At 45.9% G+C, this 6,259-nt stretch overlaps 1 pseudogene; it reads right to left on the bottom strand.

The window, feature by feature from the left end:
- Positions 1-681: 681 nt before the first annotated feature.
- On the bottom strand, positions 682-4,583 carry LOC110742422 (annotated as a pseudogene).
- Between the last annotated feature and the right edge of the window lie 1,676 nt (positions 4,584-6,259).

Raw genomic sequence — 6,259 nt, 5'->3', positions numbered from 1 at the left:
CTGAGCGCTGCGGAGGAAGCCTTCTAGAGGGTGGGCGCTTGATACCCGGGACCCAGAGATTACCCGAGCCGGATCAGACCTTTTCTGGTTAAGCATCAAGGGAGCCCTCATTCCGGAGAATCAGGGTTTGGCCTCGCCCTCCCCAAACAGTGTCAGATTATACTCAGAGGCAGGAAACAAGACTCCAGATCCTAACTGGGCTGGAATGCGGGCCTGGGCTCGAGGCGCTTCCTTCCCTCCTCTCGCCCTGAACCCAGAGAGTGATGCCAGACCCTGAGTTCTGCAGGGCCCACCTCGTCAATGTTTCCGTGTCTACCCCGCCGCCTGCCAGCTACCTCGTGTGCCTCCCGCTGGAATCGCCTCTTCTGAGCCCTTCTTCTTGCCACCCCTGGTGACCCCGCCTGATCAATGTGACTGCAGACTCCTCACTGCCCAGAGAATTCTTTCCAGCCCTTAACTTGACATGCTTTCCAACGCAGTCCCAACCCCTCCTGGCCTCTGTGCTTTATGCATCCGGCGAAAGTCTTACCAACTCGCCCATGCTTGAAGCTACTGCTTGCGTTTGATTTGCAGCCTGCCTACATTTGAAGGGATTTACCCTAAAAGATTCAGGTTTTAGGCCTTGTAAAGATTCAAGCATAAATACATTCTGCATCATGTTCATTGTACTGTGTATTCCAAACGATTCCATTTGCAAAGATTTCTTTTACACACTATATTTTACACACTTGTGGTATCAAGCTAACCTAGCCTGTGTGAATTCATGCACTGATCTCCATTTCTGGGAGGAGGTTCAGCACCAGCAGCACATACCACTGTGAGGGCAAGCGAAAAAATATCTCTTTCGTGTAATCCTCCTGTAAAACTTCATTTGCAAGAAAACGACTGTCGCCCTCTTCAACCTGTGGACTAGAGATCCTTCTTACATGTCCAAGATCGCCTGTGTTTACCATCATTTTGTTGGATCCCCAGTCATCTTCATCTTCTTCAGAGGCAGCATCTGGGATTGAGACTCCAGATATAAAAACACTACTAGATTTTGTATCCCTGGGAACCAAAGACATTGAATGAATGTAGCTCAAAGCCCAAGATGCCTTGCAGAAGAAGACCCTTCAACTTTGCTTCTTTAAAGTTAACTCATGATTCTGCAGTTTTCACTTCAGCATCAGCTAAACTTCCAGCATGACAATATTCATCCTGTGTAAGCACAGCACCGTCTTCTGCCCAGGCAGAGAAATACAGAACTGCGTGAGGAAGCCATCCAGGTACTGCAGTAGAGCCTGTGCTCCTCTCAGAGCGCTTTGCGCACTGCAGAGTGGGCCTAAGGCTTTTCTGATCACCTAATGTATCCATCCTGCCTCTTCACACAGTAAACACAGAACCAAAGCCTCCAGAGCAATTTTCTGCAGCTCCTGAAACTGCTGTGCGCCGTAACCTCGCGTTGCTCTCAGTCACTGCAGTACTTTCAGCAGGCCACGTTTCCTCTCCCAGCTCCTGAGCATTGGCTTCCATGTCTTCACCACAAGAATCATCCCCATCCCCCAACAGAATCCGGAGTGAAAGGATTCGAATTCACTTGAAGTCTGTTGCACACCCAATTCCCCTTTTCCTGGTTTTTCCGTATCACGAAGAAGAACCGTCCCGGAATTTAACAGAGCTGGGATCAATTCCTCCAGCTCTGGAAAGAAAACCCGGGGGTGCAAGTGGCGGGTGGCAGAGCCGAAGCTTGCAGGAGATCCACTTGGGCGCCTGAGATCTCTCAGCGACCAGCAGGGCCCTCCCCGCCCCGGGTCCTGGCAGCTCCGCGACGCCTTCCCGCGGCGCCCCCAGCACTCGCCAGAATCAGTGGCCCAGGAAGCAGGTGCCACTGGCTACCAGGAGCCCAAGCACCCTCCCCTCACGGGTCGCACTGGGACCCGCTGCCAGGCCGGTCAGCGCTGGACAGGGCTCCAGCACCTCCTCAGGCTCCAGCTCCTGTGGCTTCTGAGCCTGGCGGGCAAGGTTCCGCTCACCCCTGCCCCGTGAAAACGCGACGGAGACCCACAGAAATCTCAACCTGTCTGGTGCTGGAGCCTGGGCTGCCGGAATGCAGCTCCGTGATGCGGCCAGAGGCAGCCTGGCGCGCCCCCTGGTGGCCGCGGGCAGAAGCTGTCACACCCCACAGGCGGGGGCCCTTCAGCCCAGCAAACGGCCGGCTTGGGGGGTGCCACCCCCATTCATAGACCAGGAATCAAAGCCCTCGGGTGACACTGTCTGGTCAAGATCCTTCCCAACTGAGCGGAGACGGAGCCAAATTCAACCCCAGCCACAGTGTATGCAGTGTAGGCAGTCAGGACTTCAACCATTCCTGAGACCCCCCTTACTTACCTTACGGGTACATGCCCGGCCCACATTTCCTTTCCTCTCCAGGACCCACACCCTGCGCTCCGAGTCGCTTATTTCTCTTAAACAAATACGGGTGATAGCGGGTAACACATCGGTAACAAAAAACTAGCAGGTGCTCAGTAAAATGGTCTACGCTGGCCTCTTCCGTAGTTAAGGTGACCATTAACAGGAAAATGAGTCCAGCACCCAGGAAGTGGACAATGGCTGGCAGCCCCTCCGCCTCCCTCTGGCTTTGCCTTCCCCCAGGCCAACTGGCGCCCGGAAAGGGTGTGGGCAAAGACCCCCGTCACCTCCCAGCAGAGGGCAAGCTGCTCGCGGTTTTCGGGATCCCAGGCGTGGAGCCGTCCCCACAGGACCCTCAGAGGTGGGGAGGAGAAACAGCACACCCATTTGACAGGTGCAGAGACTGAGGTCCGTGGGGGCGGGGTGAGTGGCCCAAGGCGGCAGGACCTGTGAATAGCAGAGCTAGGGATCCAGCAGGTCCCCAGCCAGTCACTGGGTGAGCCCCTGTCACGTGGGGATCACTGAGGTGCAGGCATTCTGACAAACACCGGGTTGAGGAACTCATGGTACTCCATCCTAACTTCTGGGGCACCTCCTGGGACACAATACGGTAAAGGCTCTGCAACATGTATGAGGTCCAGCATGTGCACGAAGCAAAGAGGGATAGATGGGGTGGGAGTACAGGGACAGAGTCACAGCTGGGACCCTTGAGAAGGCAGCTGGAGTTTTTCTGCCAGGGCAGGAGAAGCCTTCTGGGCCCCGAGGCTGGCATGTGCAAAGGCACAGAGACAAGCTCCTCCTGACACAGGGTTGGAGGGGAAGCTCTAAGTGTTGCACACAGACTGTTCACACTGCATCCTTCTCCCTGGACTTGCTCTGCCCACAGCATCCCCATCCTTCCAGTTAGCTATCCAAGCTACCACCCTCACCCTCTCACACCCACATCCTGTGGACCCCACATTTAAGAAACAAGAATTCAGCTGCTTCTCACCCCCCATGGCTGCTCATCACCTGATCTGAATCCCCATCCTCTCTCTCCCCCTACCTGGTCTCTGCTTCCATCCTTGACTCCTGACGTCTCATTGCAACTCAATACTAGGTCAGATCATGTCATGCTTCTGCGCTGGTGCAAAAACTATGCGTTTCCTTCAGTTCAGTGTCCACCAGGATTTGATATTCCCAAGGCATGTCTCTCACTCCTTTGTTCTCATTTTACCTTCACACAGGGAAACACTTTTTCTTCTTGAAGTGTACTATTATGTAGCTACTATCGGTAATCAAATCTCTGTTATTACTTTTAAAATTATTTTTATTGTACTTACCACCTAAAGATATTTAGCTATATATTCAATGCTAGCTTGAATAATAATTTTTCTAAGCATGCTTTTTGAATTTTTAAAATTTAAGATGACATTGGATGATTTTATTACATATACCATGATGTTTTGAACATTCCACATATAGATTGTTGGATGGTTAAGCCTAAATCTAGCTAATAACAAACGCATTATCTAACATAGTTATCATTTTTGTTGTGAGAACACTTATCCACTCTCATTGCAATTTTCTAGAATGCAATGCATCATCAGTAACTATAGCCACCTTGCTAGACAATAGATTTCTTGAAATTTATTTTATCTATCTAATGGTAATTATGTGTCCTCTGACCAACATCTCCACATCCTGTTCCCCTCTCTAACAACACCAACCTCTGGTAACCGCCATTCTGCTCTCTACTTCTATGAGACCAATTTGTTTAGATCCCTCATATGAAAGAGATAATGTAGTATTTTTCTTTCTGCACCTGGCTTATCTCACTTAATATAATACCCTCCAGGATCATCTGTGTTGACAGTAATGACAGCATTTTATTCTGTTGTGTGACTAAATATTATTCCACTGTATGTGTTTATGTATGTATGTATCTACATACATGTATGTATACAAGCATATGTAGACACAACATTCTTCAAATATATTATTTTGCATTGATTTTTATTAAAATTGTATTTCTTCCTTATCTAAATACTGATAAAAATACATCTTTTCAGTCTTTCCTCTTAATAAAAGCCAAAGTTAAAGGGCAGTTTCCCCATTTTTTAATAAGATTTCTTTTTCTTGCTGATTTTTTTGGGTTCCATGCAGAGTCTGCATATTACTGCTTAATCATAAGTATAGTTTGGATTCTTTTCCCCCATTCTCTGTGTCTGTTGTTTCCTTTTGTGGTTTATTGTTTTTACTAGGTTTTCTTCTAAATTTTCACGATTTCAGGTCTTAGATTTAGTCTCTAATCCACTGGGAGTTACTCTTTAGATATGGTGAGAGATACACAGTTTCATTCTTCTACATGTGGCCACCCAATTTTCCCAGCACCATTTATTATATGTGTATGCTTTTTGTCTGATTTGTCAAAGGTTGTTATTGTTCGGCTGTATTTCTAGATTCTCTATTCTGTACCATTGGACTATGTGTTTGTTTTTATACCAGCAAAATGCTGTTTTGGTTACCGTATCCTTGCAGTATAAATTGAAGTCAAAGGAAAGATAAAGGAAAATTTTTGTCTTTTAGCACATTTTTTGAAGGAAGTTTAGCAAATATAAAGTGTTCTTAAATAGCAGTTTTCTTTCAATGTGCAGATATATTATCCTCTGCCCCTGGCCTGAAAGGTTTCTTCTGAGAGTTGTGCCAATAGTTATGTGATGAGTTGATTTTCTGTTGCTGCTTTTAAAGTTCACTGTTTTTCTTTGACTTTTGACTATGTTATTAGAATATATCTTGGTGTGAGGTTCATGTTCAACCTACTTAGGACTCTTGAACTTCATGAAACCCCTGAGATGTCACCTCCCACCTCAAATTCAGCAAGTTCACAGTCAGTATTTCTCAAAGTAGGCTTTCTATTCCTGCCTCTGTTTCATCTCTTGTTTCCACATAATGCATATATTGCTTTATTTGATAATGTTTCATAAGCCTCATAGATTTTTTTTACTCTTCATCTTTCACTATTTTTGTTGTTGTTTTTGCACCTCTGACTGGATACTTTCAAGATACCTGTTATTTGCAACTTTGCTATTTCCTCTTCATGACTGAATCTGCTGTTAAAACACTCTATTAAATTTTTCAGTTTAGTCATTATATTCTTCAGCATTAACATTTCTGTGTTTATTTTTATGGTTTCTATTTATTTGCATAACTTCTGATTTTCTTTATGTATAGCTTTCCTAATTTTGTTCAGTTATCTATGTGTGTTTCATATAGTTCACTGAGCTTATTGTCTAAAATAATTACTTCCAATTTTTAAAGGCACTTTGTCAATTCCTATTTCTTTAGGGTCCATTACTGAAGCTTTATTGGTTTATTTAAATTGTGTCATGTTTTCCTGATTCTTTATGATTCTTGTGTCCTTGGAGAAACAGTATGCACATTTTCAGAAGGTGGTCACTTTTTCTAGTCTTTACAGTTGGCTTCAGCAGGTAAAGTCCTTCACCATTAAGTGTGGCCTGGTGTTCTTGTTCGGTCAGGTGGTTGAGCCTGTTGATGGATTTGGTCAACTGGCTGTGCTTCATGGTCAGAAACGTCTGCTGGTTTTACTCCCCTTGATTTGGTAGCTTTGTTGGGTGAGGTCACTTGAAGCATTGTGGGGCTCATTGAGATTTGCATGTACCAGTCACTGAGTGTTTCACCTCCTTTCTTTGGTCCCAGTTATCTTCAAGCTCTAAGTATTAAAATTCTTCCAATGTTCACTTTGAGGCAAAGCAGAAGTGTGCCCATCAGGAAGTACTCCCCAAGTAGGTGCTAAATATCCACTTTGATCTACTTTTCTCCCAGTGGAAAAATAATGGACTGAGGGTATCCTTCTCAGTACAGTATTGTT

The sequence above is a fragment of the Papio anubis genome, unplaced genomic scaffold, assembly GCF_008728515.1.
Source record: "Papio anubis isolate 15944 unplaced genomic scaffold, Panubis1.0 scaffold180, whole genome shotgun sequence".
In the NCBI taxonomy this organism is placed as follows: domain Eukaryota; kingdom Metazoa; phylum Chordata; class Mammalia; order Primates; family Cercopithecidae; genus Papio; species Papio anubis.
This window is presented reverse-complemented; position numbering and strand designations above follow the sequence as displayed.